The sequence below is a fragment of the Sus scrofa genome, chromosome 6 (assembly GCF_000003025.6).
Source record: "Sus scrofa isolate TJ Tabasco breed Duroc chromosome 6, Sscrofa11.1, whole genome shotgun sequence".
In the NCBI taxonomy this organism is placed as follows: domain Eukaryota; kingdom Metazoa; phylum Chordata; class Mammalia; order Artiodactyla; family Suidae; genus Sus; species Sus scrofa.
Genome location: NC_010448.4, coordinates 23529515 through 23546294, shown reverse-complemented (window position 1 = coordinate 23546294; position 16780 = coordinate 23529515). Strand labels below are relative to the sequence as shown.

The window sequence follows — 16780 nt, the reverse complement described above, 5'->3', positions numbered from 1 at the left end:
ATACACACATATGTTATAAAAGCATGTATAGGCAGACCTTAGAGGTGTTATGGGTTCATTTCCAGTAAATAAATATTGTGACAAAGCAAATAACACCAATTTTTTCATTCTCCCATGCAGGTAAAAGTCATGTTTATACTGTGGTCTCTTAAGGGTGCAGTAACATTATGTCTAAAAGAAATATGTACTTAATCAAAAAATACTTTATTACTAAAAAATGCTGTTATCTGACCTTATGGTGATCACACATCACCATACCAAGTATAGTAATAAGTGTGAAATATTGTGAGAATTGCCAAACATGTGACACAGAGATATGAATTGAGCTAATACTCTTAGAATAATGGCACTAATAGACTTTCTCAGTGCAGAGTTGCCACAGATTTTCAATTTGTAAAGCTATGCAATATCTGGAAAGCTCACCAAAGCAAAGTGCAATTAAATGAGGTATGCTTGTATATGTTTGTATATGCACATATATATCTATACATATTCTTTAGGTATGTAGGTATATTATACATATATACATATCATATATGTGTAGATATGTATGTGTGTATATGTATTTGAGAGAGAGAATGAATGAAGAAAAAATGTCAGCAAGATTCTTCAAAAACATAATAAGGCACAATTTTAATCACTTTCCAGGTGTTAGCTCCTTGACTCTGCTCCAGAACTTGGAAGTGGGCATTTTTCCAAATTGAGAGATAGAGTTGCTTCAGCTTCTTAGAGGTCCATCTCATAGATTATCATACTGAAAATGAAATTAGAAAACATATATAAAGAACTAGTCATTCCTATAAGCCACCGGATGATCCAAATATTAGCCTGTCCTTTTTCTACAGTATTTTTATTTATAAAATTAATTTCTTGCAAGTTGTTCTGAAAGTTAAATGAGATTTTTGATTTGTACCTCGTGGAAATAATTTCCTGTCTTCTGTTTGTGATTGAAATGAGGTTAGCCAGTTGTCATATATGTTTCATTCACTTTCATTTTGCATAAATATATTTCTTTCTATCTAGTTCTCCCATTGATGTTCATTATAAAATCAGAGCTGCCACGGTTGTGCTTGTTGCGGGTAGCAATAAGATAATCCCTTTGAAAAGTTTTAGAAAAAGATATAACTAATATTATTTATTAGTAACCAGAATGGACTTCATACAGGTTGTCTTCAAACCACAGTTTCAGACACATTGATACATATCTTTAGGTCAGGGTGAGCCTGCATTGTCAGCCTAAATTTCACTAAAGAAAAGAAGAAGTTTACTTAAATAAAAGCTTACTTCATGATTATTTTTCAGAAGTTTTCAGGTGTCTGAATTAGATTAATTACTCACATTCTTCTCATTTTCCCAATTTCAATCCTTCCAGCCCAGAAGAGATAACCCCCTGCTAGTACATTAGCATTCTGGATGCTGGGAATAATACTGTAGATAGAGTTTTTAACCTCGTTCATGACACTAGGAATACAATCATAGCATTATGAGTACACTAGTTCCAGTTGCCTCTGGGAGAAAATACAATTTCTGCCTCATCAACTTTTATTGATAAAACACAGATGTAGTTATATTACTCATATGACTTTCTCAATTTGTTTTTGTCTTTTCCAACTTTTTTAACATAATCTTTATGTTCTTATGAGATAAGTAATCATTTGAGATATATTTAAATGAACCAAGATTCAGTTTTTAAAATTTATTTTCAGCATGTGATGGAAAAAATATAAAATAAGAACAACAACAAAACACTCTATAGTTCTTGAAGTAGTTCTTTGTAGACTCATTTACTTTTCTCTACAGAGGCAGAAGGAGCGTGGGCTATAGTGTATCATTAACCCAGTCCCTGTTATCCGTTTAAGTCTGGCTCAGTACAATCCCTGTAATACAATCCCTGTAAGATGACCTCAGAAACAACCTTAGGGAGTTTCCATTGTGGCTCAGCTGGTTAAGAACCTAACATAGTGTCTGTGAGGCTGTGGGTTTTATGCCAGGCCTCGATCAGTGGGTTAAGAATCTGATGTTGCCATAAGCTGTGGCATAGGTCACCAGTGAGGCTTGGGTCTGGTGTTGCTGTGGTTGTGGTGTGTGCCTGCAGCTGCAGCTCCTCTTTGACCCCTAGCCTGGGAACTTCCATATGTCATAGGTGCAACTTTAAAAGAAAAAGAAAAACAAAAAATCCTTAGGAGTTACATTCATACAAACAGAATAGAAGTGTTTGCCAATAATTAAAGGATTCTGAGACCTTAAAAATCAAATAAAAGCAATATGGACACAAGTTGATTGTTATGAATATCTAAATATGAATCCAATGCAAATGTCTTCTTCGTTGAGCAATTCCACATAGAAACTGTGCAAGTTTTTTTTTTAAAGAGGATCAACATTGTAACTTGAAATCTGAAGGATACCTTCAATATGACCACTGAAATACATCATCTTAATTAACTGCATATTCATCAAAATTGTGGTGTTTTAAGGTTAAAAGATGCATTTCTATGCATTTGTTTTCAAACACCTCTTTCATGATAGTTATTGAGAAGGAAAACTACCTTTCAGAAATACTAGACCTGAAGTTCCTATACAAAGTGGTTAGATTGAAATAATTTTGTTGTAAATAGTAGATTTTGGATGCAATGTAATTCTTTACACTTTCATGCCCATATAATATTCCTGAGGCTAAAATTTTTGACAACATCTAAATTTAGTCTCCAAGGAAATCCTTAAAGTCATAGGCTCCTTATATTGATGAAATCCTTAAATAATTTAATGAATATCCATTGCTTAAAATAATTAAAGAATTGCAGAAAAATCAAATCGTTTATTGAAGACCAGTGTCCACATTGTCCAGAGTACGACAAATCAGTCATACAGTCATACTTATTTCCAATCCAATAGATTTTAAATCTTTTTTCTTAGAAAACTTTTCTAGATATCTTTTTAAAATTGATTTACCATGAATCACCAGTCACATTTTTCTTACTATTAGGCATTTACTAAATTCATTTTGCTCTAAATTGTCTATGAGAGTGAAAAGATTCACACTTGCAAGGGATTATTGTCAGTATAAACTACATTTGGATATTTAAAAGAGAAGTTATTTCAGTGACTCTCAAATGGTTTAGCTGGGCACTTACTCATTGTTAAGTACTTCCTCACTCATTGTAAGTACTTACTCTAGTGGTTATCTCAATACCATCATACTGAGCTTTTCAAAATATCCTTTAGAACTAATAACTGCATTTGACATAGGTTTAACCACATAGACAAAAAAGTGAACTTGGATATTTTGAACAATTCTGCCAGCTTAACATATTTCTTGGTGTTAATTTATTTACTCCATCACGTGATAAATATATACTAAGTATTATGTGTCAGGCACTTGTTCTATCCTCTAACAATATAGCCACAAATTATCAAAAACAACCCCCCCCCAAAAAAAAAAAACAGAAAGCCTCTCTTGTTGAAATGGTTGAGGGGCATGGGCAGAAGTAGAGTCAGGTGTTGAAAATAATAATCTGCTCAGATAGAACATCATTTTTCAGAAGAGAATTGTTTGTAATTGACATGCCCTGGATGACTAATGAGGTTGAGCACCTTTAAAATGTTGAAAGTTACAGTGACTAACTCTTGGTTTTCCTGGAATAGTTGTGGTTTTTAGCTGTTACGTTATGGCTTAGTATTTTCCCCAGATTTTTTTAAATAGGTAGTATTATTTATAATTAGATTAAAATAAGCCAGTGTTCTCTCAATTTCATTGTATTGAATAGCAACCAGTAACAATCTATTTTTCTTTTCCTATACCTTTCCAGTTGCAATGTAATCAACATCTCCCTTTTAGTTTAGGAACATCGTGTATAAAATGTATTTGGGAAATAAAGACTGTGTATTACTGCCTTAAATTTTATATTAAAAGTTCAAACAACAGTGAGTTCCCATTGTGGCTCAGCAGGTTAAAGACCTGATAGTGTCTCTATGAGGGTGCGGGTTCAATCCCTAGCCACACTCAGTGGGCTGATGATTCCGCTTTGTCAAAAGCTGCAGTGTGGGTTGCAGAAGCAACTTGGATCTGGTGTTGCTGTGGCATAGGCCTCAGTTGACCCTTAGCCTGGGAACTCCTGTATGCCACAGGTGTGGCCATACATAGAAAAACAAACAAAACAAAACAAGAAGTATGAACAACATACTTTCTGTAGTGATTAGCTACTTATCACATGTTGCAAGCCATATGAAAGTACTTTTTTTGGGGGCCGGGCAGCTGGCCAAAAGTGGTTGATTATTGATAGTTTTGTAAATTTAGTGTCCATATCAGAGCAAAAACAGTGTTTGTACTAAATTAGGAATCCCTCATAAAAGAAATGTACTTAGAATTGTTTTTGATGCACACAAAATCTGTAGTTAAAATCAAACAAAATGAATGTTATTCCTTTTGAAATAGTAACTGAAGTTATCAAATTTTAGAAATTGACAAAGATTTTTCCTTCACTATTAAATGCCTATCCAAGGCTTTTGTTCATATTGGTAGTGAATTACATGTCCTATTTTTTGATTTATAGCTGGAATTTATATATTCTGGGCATGAGTTCATTAATGGTTTTATATGCGGCAAATATCTTAATAGAGATTTAAATAAAAATTTATTATTTTAATGTAATATAACTTCTCGGCTTTTTCTAATGATTAGTATTTTTTGTATCCTGTTAAAGGAATATCTGACAAGTCCAGTCTGTATTTGCCTGTTTCCCTTAGAATCTTTCTTGTTTAACTTTCACGTTTAGATGTATAATGTACCTGAAATTATTTTTTTTCATAAGGTATAAACTAGGAAGTTTATGGTTCACACGTTTTCTTCCAAGCTGGTATCTGACCGAGTTAGCATCGGTTATTGAAAATATTTTGCCACATCACCTTTGTCATAATTCCGGTGTTCTTGCAAAGGTTGTCACAAAATATATAGAGTCATGTAACCAACCAAATCATATTTAATGTAATATAAGTGAAACTATAGCGTGAGTATGCGTGGCTAATTTTACTTAATATTATAATTGTGAGATTGATCAATGTGGTTGTGTACTTGTTAAAGTTCATTTATTCTCATTTAATTCTATGAATATACATCAATTGATTTATTTACTGTGCTGCTGATGAATAGTTAGGTTATTACCAGTTTAGGGCTTTAATAGACCTTGCTTATATATACCTTTTTCGTACACCAACAAAAAAATTTTTTTTGGTCACACCTGCAGCATGCAGACGTTCCTGGGCCAGGGATCGAAACTGTGCCGCAGCAGGGACAAGGCTGGATCCTTAAGTGCTAGGCCACCAGGGAACTCCCAAAATTATTGTATATCCCTTTTTGGGATTATATGTGTATGTTTTCTGTTGGGAATATAGTGAAGAGTCAAATTGCATAGTTATAGGGTACACTTAGGTTTCACTTTATTAAAAACTCCAGTTTTGCAGTATGTGTATATACATTTACATTTTGACTAACATTGTATTGGTGTTCTCTTTGCTCCACATTCTTGCCAGCATTTGGTGGTGTCCTTTTTTAATTTTAATCTATTTAAATATCAGCAAAATTGAATGAGTTGAGGAACAGCGTTATAGGCCAAAGTTGGTAGCAATACCAATGACCAGAAACACAATCTAAACTGTAAGAGTTTGTATAGCTTAGCTTTTAGGATAAGTTATGTGGGCAACAGGCATGGTGGATGCCCCCTCCCCAGTCACCGGATCCATGAAGTTTGCTGCCAGATGTTATACCAATGAGTGCATAAAGCAGATAGATTTTTTTTAAATTTAAATTTAACTTTATTGGAGTATACTTGGCTTAAAATGTTGTATTAGTTTCAGATGTACAGCAGAGTGAGTCATACATAGAAAAACTATTCATTCTTGTTTCCCATATAGGTTCTTACATACTTTCGTATAGATTTTCCTGTGATTTAAGTAGGTTCTTGTTCATCGTCTGTTTTATACAGTAGTGTGTATATGTTATTCCCACCCTTCCTGTTCTTCCCTCCCCTGAACAGTTTCACCTATGGCACTATAGGTGGGATTTCTTAAAATCACTTGACAGGAGTCATTAAGAGAAGCAAAGGACTTGGAATGCATGAAAGCTCAGGTGAACCCTTTTATACTCTAACACAAACTACCTGTCTTGAGAACTGAAACCCTGACTTGTGAAGCACCTTCCAGGATCCTTCTGAAATCTCCAGTAGGAAGGGACAAAACTAGAGTGCACTGGCCCTGCTCTGATGAGCTTTGCTTCCTTCACGTTGATGTTTCTCCTTATAATGGAGTCTTTCCTGCCGTGTGACTGGGGGTTGCTTGAGCAGTTACGTAACCACCTGTATTAAACCCTAAGGTTGGATGTACCTTCCTCAGTGTTCTTGGGCACCTTCCACTGTCATGGTCATATAAAGGTAATACACTACTTCTTCCTGATTTTCATCTTCTTTTGTATCTTTCTCTTTCTCCTAAATCTCTTTCTAACATTAGAAATGTTCTCATTTCTTTTTTTTCACTAATTTAAGTCCTTTCTCCCACTATTTAACCATGACACCTTATCGCCTCTTTACAGAAATTGGATCTGCTGAATTGCAATGGATTCCTTTAAAAAAGTAATAATAAAATATTTGATCGTATAGTTTTTTTTTCTTAAAGGAGAACACTAATAAACCATTCTAAAGTGGGAGAATATGAGGCGGTAAACATTTAAAACAAATATTTGGGGTTAAATAGTGAGTTATAAAGCAGGGCGATGATCAGAGGTGAAACCCCTCAGTAAGAGACCTTAAAACAAGGGTTTCTAGAGTGAACACCTCTGTCACCCCAGCACTGATTCACACCCTGCTCAAGTATCATTATTTCTTCTCTTTTCTCTCTGTTCCTTTTGGTGTATAATTTATAGTAACTCTCATGATTAGTAGGAGTTGATGTATTTGGACATACAACAAGGAAGGGCATTTTAGCAATCATCTTTTTTACACTGTTATTAAAAAGAGGTTGGGAAACGATGTTAAAAGTGGCGAAGCGAATTCACACACGTTAGACACCTTGGAGTAGCAATATCAAAGCCAGACTTTGCTGGAAGGCAGTGGTCTTCCCATAACATTATATTATCTTCCATCTCCTGGGGAGGAAGACTGTATCTAGAGCAGTGCCTGGTCCTTAAAAACTCTTAAATGACCTGTGTTGTTGTTATGATTAATATTATTACCCCTGTCATAATATAAACTAGGAAAAAGTCTGTTGTAAGTGTTTTCCTTATTTTGTCCCCTGTACTATACACACTTCGAAGTCACCATCGTTATGCTCCCTATGTTACAGATGAGGAAGCAGAGTCATGGGTAGGGTATCCAAATCAAGATAAGTAGGAAGTCATGCAGCTAGCAAGCAGCCTAGTTGGAATTTAAACCTAAGCAGTATACAATTTTAAGTAAATCAGTTAAAAATTTTATGTATAACATGATCTCTGGAATTTTTTTAAAAATCAGAGTAAACAACTTAAAATATTAATAACGAATTTGCATGGTGGGGCTATGCGTGCACATTTTTACTTATTCCTGATTTTCTTTATACTGCCAATTGAATTTAATAAGCCTATGCTAATTTTATTATGAAAACAAAACATGTGTTTCTAAAGTGTTCCATATACCAAATGAAAATCTCATCTCCAGTACGACCAAGGAAATACAGTCCCATGTATAGTCATCCTGGGACTGTTTACTGTAGAAAATAATGTTAAAATATGGGTCTTCCACAGGCATGTTATTGAAGGGAAAGCTGCTTCCTTTTCAGGGGAAAAAAGAATTTCATGGCAAGAAGGAAAAAGTGTTGGAATCATTTATCTATCTGTCTTGATCATGAGAGTAAGAGAGGAAGCAAGGAAACAACATTTTATGAAACCTGGAGTCAAGAGTGTATCCCCTCTACCAAATCGTGTCCTTCATCTCCAACTAAATTATAGGCCTCAGATACCCCCAGCTAGAAATATCCGTGATAATTCATTGCTGAAGCTTTCAAAGGAGAACTAAACCAAAAACTTAAATTGGGTAAAATCTGCTAAGGACATCTGGTTCCTAAAAGCTGAGATTTTATAATCAGAATATTCATGGGCAATGTCAGAGTCCAACGCAGGTGCCTCTGCCAAGGAGGGTGTGTGTCACTGTGTACAGGAAGTATACAGAAATCTGTGTGCGCACACACACAGAGACACATTTGAGATGTTTCATCTGCATCACTGCTTTTTTAGTATTCAGAATTAGAGTCGGCTTTATCACATTTGAGCCCTGCACTTTTTCTGAGAGTAAATCTCCTGGGGTCAGTTTCTCTTGTTCTTTGCCTGTTCTACTTATTTTATTCATGGACCATTTATTCAATAAGTACGTATTGAGTATTTGCTGTGTATGAAGTGGAGAAAAAGAGAAACGATCGTTAACCATAAGAAACAGTGTGAGATAGACAAATAATTATCAGTGATGGGGGCAGGGGTAGTGCTCTGATGGAATGGAGCACAGGGAGCTGTAAAATCAGAGCAGACCATGTAATCTAGCCTTGGGACAGGTCTGGGAATATTACTGAGGAGGGTGTTGGGGTGGCTGCCTTGAGGAGAAGTCACCTGAATTGAGCTTGTTGTGAGGGGCAGGGGGTAGGGGTGTGTGTGTGTGAAAGTCAGCCAGCTCAAAGAGGAAGGGTCATATGGGGCAAGGTATCCCAGACAAAGGGAACGGCGTGTCTGTTTCTAAACAGTAGACTTCCAAAGTGGAAGCGACAGCATTCCTGATGTTTGCTAAAGTGTTATAACCCATTGGAACACACTGTTTTCCATCCTGGGGAAAGGAAAGCATTGGGGCAAGATTTACAATTGGAGCTGTCAGTTTATCAGGCTGGAGCAGGTGTCAGGAGCAGCAAGAAATCAAGTCCAAAAGAAATAAAATCAGAAATAGAGAGATGAGTAAAAGCAGTAAGTAATGGCCATGGCAAAAGGCCACCCGAGACGGCACAACAAAACTCTAGCATGAAAATGAAATCCAGACCTTGTATTAGAGGAAGGACTGTAAAAAACTCAAGAGCAATTAAAGATTCCTGCTGCCTGGGCACTGCTTCAGTATTGATATAAAAATAGCAATTGATGTCCAAAAATGGACAGCATTCTCTGGCACGAACTGCAAGCTCTACCCATCCTAGTAAATAATCTTTAATATGGTAAAAACAACTAAGATAATATGTTATTTATCTTCACATGATTTTAGCAAGGCTAAAAGATCACAGATCTTTTTGGAAATCTTGTTTGGGAAAAACAATCATAAGAGTTTTGCAGATCTTTTTTTTTTTTTTTTTTTGGTCTTTTTGCTATTTCTTTGGGCCGCTCCCGCAGCATATGGAGGTTCCCAGGCTAGGGGTCTAATCGGAGCTGTAGCCGCTAGCCTACGCCAGAGCCACAGCAACGCAGGATCCGAGCCGAGTCTGCAACCTACACCACAGCTTACGGCAACGCCGGATCCTTAACCCACTGAACAAGGCCAGGGATCGAACCCGCAACCTCATGGATCCTAGTCGGATACGTTAACCACTGCGCCATGACGGGAACTCCGAGTTTTGCAGATCTTGTTCAACCTAGTGATAGTTTGAACTTCCAGCAATTAAACTTTCGTCAGTTTATAATATAGAAGCTTCTCTCTACTTGTCATACATTCTGTTATCTAAAAGGCCTTTATGGAAGAAAATTTAATATGTTTGTCATGAATCTAACAGTATCATTAAAATGTTTATTTTTTCTTAATATAAAAGTAATACATGCTCATTATAGAAAATGCAAAAAGCATGGAGTTAATATCATACTTCTATTAATTAAAAAATTGCAATTGCAGTTAACATTAACAGTACTTGTCTTTTTACTATTTTTCCTGTGCAGTCCAAATGACATGTACAGTAAAATTGAAGCTATATAAAATTTATATGTTGCTTTTGTAAAATTGAATCTACTATAAAGTTTCCCCAAATCATTAAAATAATTATTCACAAACATAAATTTAAATGCCTATATAATAATTCACTTGTTATCTTACTATAAATTGCTTAACAATTCTGCGAATGTTATATATATATATATTGTAGTGGAAAAAATAGATACAAACAAAATGCATTTTTAAAGGACATTTAAAAAAATATGAATCCATATATGCATTTCTGATATTTATCTTAGGATCAGTTCTTAGAAGTGGAATTATTGGGTTAAAGGATATAAATATTTTAAAGTGGAAAAACCAGAATTTGCCTAAATAAACTGCATGACCTGCTGGATTTTATGAGTACACAAGCCAGGGGGATATAATTTCCAGAAAGCCTGAAAGATAAAAGGAATGGACCAAATAACCTTAGTTAAATTAATTATTTGTATTTGGAAAGAGATCATAGGAATTCACGTTTCTTCTTACCTTGAAATTTTACTGGATTTATGATACAAAGGTAATTTGAAATATCTCATGTGTTTTTTCATATTTTTTAATCTTTGTTAAAGTTTTATTGAAGTATCATTGATTTACAATGTGATAATTTCTGCTGTGCAACAAATTCATTTAGTTACATACATACTCATACCCATTCTTTTTCAGATTCTTTTCCCATATAGGTTATTGTAGAATATTGGTTGGGTAGGAGTTCCCGTCGTGGCACAGTGGTTAACGAATCCGACTAGGAACCATGAGGTTGCGGGTTTGTTCCCTGCCCTTGCTCAGTGGGTTAATGATCCGGCGTTGCCGTGAGCTGTGGTGTAGATTGCAGACTCGGCTCGGATCCTGCATTGCTATGGCTCTGGCGTAGGCTGGCAGCTACAGCTCTGATTAGATCCCTAGCCTGGGAACCTCCATATGCTGTGGGAGCAGCCCAAGAAATGGCAAAAAAATAAATAAATAAATAAATAAAGAGAATATTGGGTAGAGTTCCCTTTGCTGTACAGCAGGTCCCTGTTGACCATCCATTCCATATACAATATTGTTTACATGCCTTTTTGTTTTGTTATGTTTCAGACATCTGGATCTTTTGAAAATGTAACTGGAATTTGACAGAATTCACCTTCCAGTTTTGGTTGATTTTGGATCATGTAAACTCTTGAAGGAATGGATGGACCTATTAGTGGCCAGGCCATTTGCTGCACAGGCTTATGTGGAAGTCTTATTTTTAAGTATTTGTGATCCTCTCTGAGACAGCTAAATGTCATTAATGCTGAGTATTTTAGAAACTGACATTGGTAGTAAGTTTGTTGCATAAGTGATAGGCTTTAAAGTTTAAATGATGTGGTTAGAAGGTTACAGTCTATTTATAGATTTAATACATTTAGTGTATTGGCTTAAAAATTAAATCTAAGAGAAAGTAGCAATTAATTGAGTTCCAGAATCCGTGCTTTAAATTCTACATGTCTTTTTTTTTTTTCAGTCCTCACCGCAATACCACGGAATCTTTTTTCTTATTATTTGTTTGCATGTGAATATACTGAAGCTTAATGTATTATTTTTAGTGGAATATTTGTGAATAGGATATTTATATTGAGTCACAGAGACATTCATGGAATAGCTACAACGTACCAGACATTATGTTAAATGCTGTGGGTAAATAATAAGTCCATACAAGGCTCAAAGCCTTGTTCTGGAGACAGAAATACAAAGAGTTATTTTTAAGTGCAGACACAAATGGCTCCACAGGAAGCCAAGAAATGCTTTCAGTGGAATATGATGGAAGATTTAAATCTTTGTACATTAGTCGAATTTAGTTAGATTAAACTGATTGGAGTGGATGAAAATCCTTGCATATGTGACTCACTGTATGACTTCTGAAGGAGTGGTCCACTTTTGTTTAAAAGAGTGTATTTAGAACCCAGTCCATGTACAGCATTGTGCTAGACATTTCACATGCCGTGGTATATTTATAACTCAGAGCAATCCTGAGAGTAGGAACTATTTGCCCCATTTTACAAATACAGATATGGCACCCCAAAGAGATTCAGTAATTTACCTAACTTAACTCTGCCTCGAATTCCAAGTCAGTTTAGTTGATGGAGTTCCTGTTGTGGCTCAGTGGTTAACAAATCTGACTAGGAACCACGAGGTTGCAGGTTCGATCCCTGGCCTTGTTCAGTGGGTTAAGGATCCGGTGTTGCCTTGAGCTGTGGTTAGGTCGCAGATGTGGCTTGGATCCCGAGTTGCTTTGACTGTGGCGTAGGCCAGTGGCTATGGCTCTGATTAGACCTGTAGCCTGGGAACCTCCATATGCCATGGGAGTGGCCCTAGAAAAGGCAAAAAAACAACAAAAAAAGTCGGTTTAGTTGACTTCTGAAGTTCATCTACTTAACACTGCAAGAAGCTGCCTGAACCACACAAAATGTATGGCAACTGTATAGTTACTACCTACTGAAAAGTGAATGTTTGCTTCCCCCCAAAATTCCTTTGCTAAAACTTAATCCCCAACATGATGGTGTTTAGCAGTGGGAGGGTTGGGAGATGATTGGTCATATGGGGTGGAGCCCTCGTGCATGGGATCAGTGCCCTTTTAAAAAGCACTGCAGAAAGCTCCCTTGCCGCATTTGCCAAATAATGAATATCGTCATCTGTGAACCAAGAAGCACAGACACCAAACATGCAGGCACCTTGAACTTACACTTTGCAGCCTCTAGAACTGTAGGAATACATTTCTGTTGTTTACAGGCCACCCATTTTATGTTTTGTTATGGCATCCTCAGTTGAGTAAGGTGCTAACTCACTAGAGAAATACTAGTAGTCTTTTGGATTAGTCTCTATGTGACATAAGCTAGAAGCCATTCAGCCTCCAGTCAGAACAATGCCTGTCCTGTTGTTTGTGCCACTAGAGAGTGTAGAGAATAACAAAAATCAGATGGGGTCTTGTAAGGAAGTGTGTGTGTCTGGGGGGTGGGGGGCTATTGAGGTGCTGGGGAAAATTTCCTTGCAAGACTGTCACATCATAAATAGGTAGCATGAGATGAGGCAAAATTGCCAGTCAGAATCTGTAAGGGTCATCTTTGTTTTTTTCTAACTTAAACTTGTATTTTTTTCAAGACAGTAATGTTCTTTGGTTAAAATACCTTCTTACTTCAAAAGAGCTAGGAATCATTTTTCTCTTTCTTCCCACCTTTAAAAATAAACAGGACGCCTGGAGGGATGTCAGTTGACAAGTAAGCAGTGGGAAAAAAGATATGTGCTGAGGATGTAGAACAAAATGGAAAGAACTAAGCCATTGTTGACTTCGTCGAATCACCATACAAGCCACAGAATTTTTACTCTAGGATTTATTGTTGCAGGCAATTAATAAACCCCTTACTTGTTTAAATCATTAGAGTAGGGCTTTGTTTTCTTACTTGCTGACAAATGGAATCCCAGCTGAAGTCCATTCAAATTGATGAAAGCAGAGGGGTTAAAGTTGGGAAGATATTCAACTTTTCCTGGGAAAGTAGAATGAGAATTGATGGCAAGAGGAATGAATGGACTAAATGAGATATTAAATAAATTACAAATGTGCCTCCAAAGGCTGTTTCAGTAATGGTTTTCATCAGGTAGTAGGGCCCCTGTCAGAACAGGGGAAGTATGAGCACCATAATGCAGGGCAACCAATATCAGCTTTCAACAGAGAAATAGATGAAGAAACAAAGCAAAGCTGAAGAAACAGGCTGATCAAGATAGGCTAGCAATAATGTAGCTTTGGGATGCAGAGAGCACAAACAGCTTCAAAGCTTGGACGTTCTGGCCCAAGTTTCTGCAGCCACTGAAATGAATAAACCTATAAATTCCAAACTCCCCTCTTGCTCAAGATTCAAAGTCCTAAGAGACATCATTCGATAACCGTGGATGTGGACATGTGCCTCCATGCTGGATACACATATGTAGTTTCAGGGAGAGCATGTCAGATAGAGATATTGAAGCAGGGCATTAAAAATGCCTCCCACCAAGATTAAATTAAAATGGTACATTTCCCCAAAGGGAGGCTGGAGTAGTATCAGGAAGAATAAGCTGGTTTCTGAAGGATCAATAAAGCAGAAAATATCCAGGCATTCCCCTGGCCCTGCCTCTGCAAGTTTGACCCCTTAATCGTTCCTAAGTCCTATTGTTTTAGATTAAAAAATCTGAATCCTTGTCCCAGTTCCTCTGATGATTCTGTGAATGTCATAGGGCTGATAGAGGGAGTGAAAAGAAAGAATTAGTATTCTAGACTTATGGCTGAGGAATTTGGCTTCTAGACTTAAATTCTGTTACACATAATCCCCATGCATCCATGCATGCTGACAGATATGGCACAACACTTTAATCGCCATTGGCGATGGGCCTAATAAAAGGGGGGTAATAAAATCAAATTCTGCTGGGCTCCATTTTTACAGGCAGTATCAAACCCTGTGAACTTTAATGCCCACTGTCTATTTAGATAGTCATGGCTCAGAGCTGGTATTAAAAGTAGCTAGAAATACTTATTCTGAAGTGTTGAAATATACTGCAAATTACAGTGGAGTATGGGCTTAGTCCAAACTAATCCTACATTGCACTGACCTTTGCAAAATCAGTTCTGTTTTCCTTGGCAGCTTCATTTCCACTCCTTCCCTTTGTCTTATTCCCCTGAAGTTCCATCTTCATTTTGTTTTGTTGTCGGGAATCAGTATGATGTGGCTGCTGGGTTTTGGGTATATTTGTATGACTGCGTGTGATAGGTTTTTGCTTCTGGGTGACCCAAACAAGCCTGTTTTTCATTCCATTTCCTTTGCAGCCTCATTTTCATCCCAGTGCTCTGTATTCCTCAGACACCATCAAATACTTTTCCTTTGTAAAACAATGCATGTATTATTCTAGGCTGTGCTTTCGCTGAAGGCGAAAGGAAAAGCTGGGGGGTTTTCCCTACACATTAAAAAGAAAGTACTATATTCTAGACACCCAAACTTGTGTCAGGTAACATAAAACAACAACAACAAAATTAATCATAGGAGGGGTATAAAAACTACATCTGGCACATTTTCACAGGGGTGTTGTTTCCACCTTCTTAAGTGGGAAGGATGATTTCTGAATGAAATGATAATGTGGAACCAAAACTTTGTCTAAAAGAAGACGGAGAATTTCTAAAAAGAATTGCATTCGCTTAAACAGGCAAGTGGTTTTGACCTTTAGAATTTAGCCAAAAGCTTGAAAAACCTCACTTCTAAGTCTGTGTGTGTAGAGAGGGCACTAATCTCAGTTCTACTTTAATAAAATTTTATCAAATAGTTTGTATGGAGTTTTACTGAAGCATCCCTCAGACGGCAGACACCCAGCTGTGGCCTGTGGCATGGTCAAATACCAGGTTGGCTTCAGGTTTTTATGCGCAGGTTCAAAAGAGAACATATTTTACCGACCACTGTAGACTTACACGTTCACTCAAGCTCTGACTTCACTCAGTAGGGATGGAAAATAAGGTATACTATTTGGCCAAGTTCCTACTTTGATAGAACACTTTGCACTAATTTTTTTTTTTTTTTGGTCTTTTTGCTGTTTCTTGGGCCACTCCCTCGGCATATGGAGGTTCCCAGGCTACGGGTCTAATCGGAGGCATAGCCACTGGCCTACGCCACAGCCAAAGCAACGCAGGATCCGAGCTGCATTTGCAACCTACACCACAGCTCATGGCCACGCCGGATCCCTAACCCACTGAACAAGGCCAGGGATCGAACCTGCAACCCCATGGTTCCTAGTCAGATTCGCTAACCACTGTGCCATGACGGGAACTCCTGACCTAATTTTTTGAAAAGTTTGTTGGAGTATAATTGACTTACAGTGTTACGTTAGTTTCAGGTGCACAGCACAGTGAATCGGCTGTTCCACATACACATATTCATTCTTTGTTCTCACATAGGTTATTATAGAATTTGGACCTTGCGCTGTGTATACACTAGGTCCTTGTTAGCATCTCCTCTAGGTACAGTAGTGGGTATGTGTTACTACCATCCTCCTAATTTAGCCCCCCCCCCCACTGTTTCCCCTATGGTAACCATAAGTTTGATTTCATACTCTGCCCTAATTTTGACTTCCAAATACAATGTTCTGTCTATAGTTATTGTTATTACACTTTTGTGTAGCTAATAATCCCCCAGGAACTTGAAAAGTATGCATTCCCAGAAGATAGCTTCTGAAGCAGAGTATTTTTTAATGGCATGGAAATCTGTAATTTTTATAGAGCACTCTGAATGATTCTGAGTAGATTGTCTTTGAACTACTAATTGTTTGGGTTATATTTGTAATCCTTATTGAAAAAATTTATACTATTTCATGGCTTCTTTTGTATTTTGCAATCTATCACGATTCGAAGACTTGTTTTTTCAGTGATTATTTTAACTGTTCAGTCTCTCCATTTTTATCAGCCTTCTGTTTTTCTCTTTTTTGAATCTTTAAGCATGAAATAAAATTGTGTTTTCTTGAGTTCTGAGGGTTTTGATGGGGAAGAGTTAACTTTATCTGTTGCTGTCACCATCAAGATAGCCTGGACACTCAGGGGCTAGTCCTCCTGATTGACGTGCTGGGTAGGAGCTCTGGACTAATTGGTTGTCGTGTCTCATCAGCATCATTGGAGTAAGGATAAGGAGGGAGACACACCTCTGCTGTGAGGGTTGTTTTGTTTCTCCTTTCCTTGTCCTTCTCCTGATGACAAAGACACAGAGATGGAGGAGCTAGGTGGGGTGGGGGAGAAGGAATCAGGAGAGCGATTAAAAGAATGTGACTAGAAAAGGATGTCTCCCTGTAGCTATTTCATTCTATAT

The 16780-nt window shown here is 37.1% G+C and overlaps 1 protein-coding gene and 1 long non-coding RNA gene across 4 annotated transcripts in view; one reads left to right on the top strand and one right to left on the bottom strand.

Annotated features, from left to right (window-relative positions):
• The window catches only part of CDH8 (cadherin 8), a 721537-nt gene that overhangs the window by 98207 nt on the left and 606550 nt on the right, over window positions 1–16780 (top strand). The window lies entirely within an intron of this gene.
• LOC106508507 lies at window positions 612–15520 on the bottom strand. The gene is made up of 2 exons (XR_002344548.1): window positions 14550–15520; window positions 612–754 (listed from the first exon to the last, which is right to left on the bottom strand). It is a non-coding gene; the product is annotated as an uncharacterized LOC106508507 (long non-coding RNA).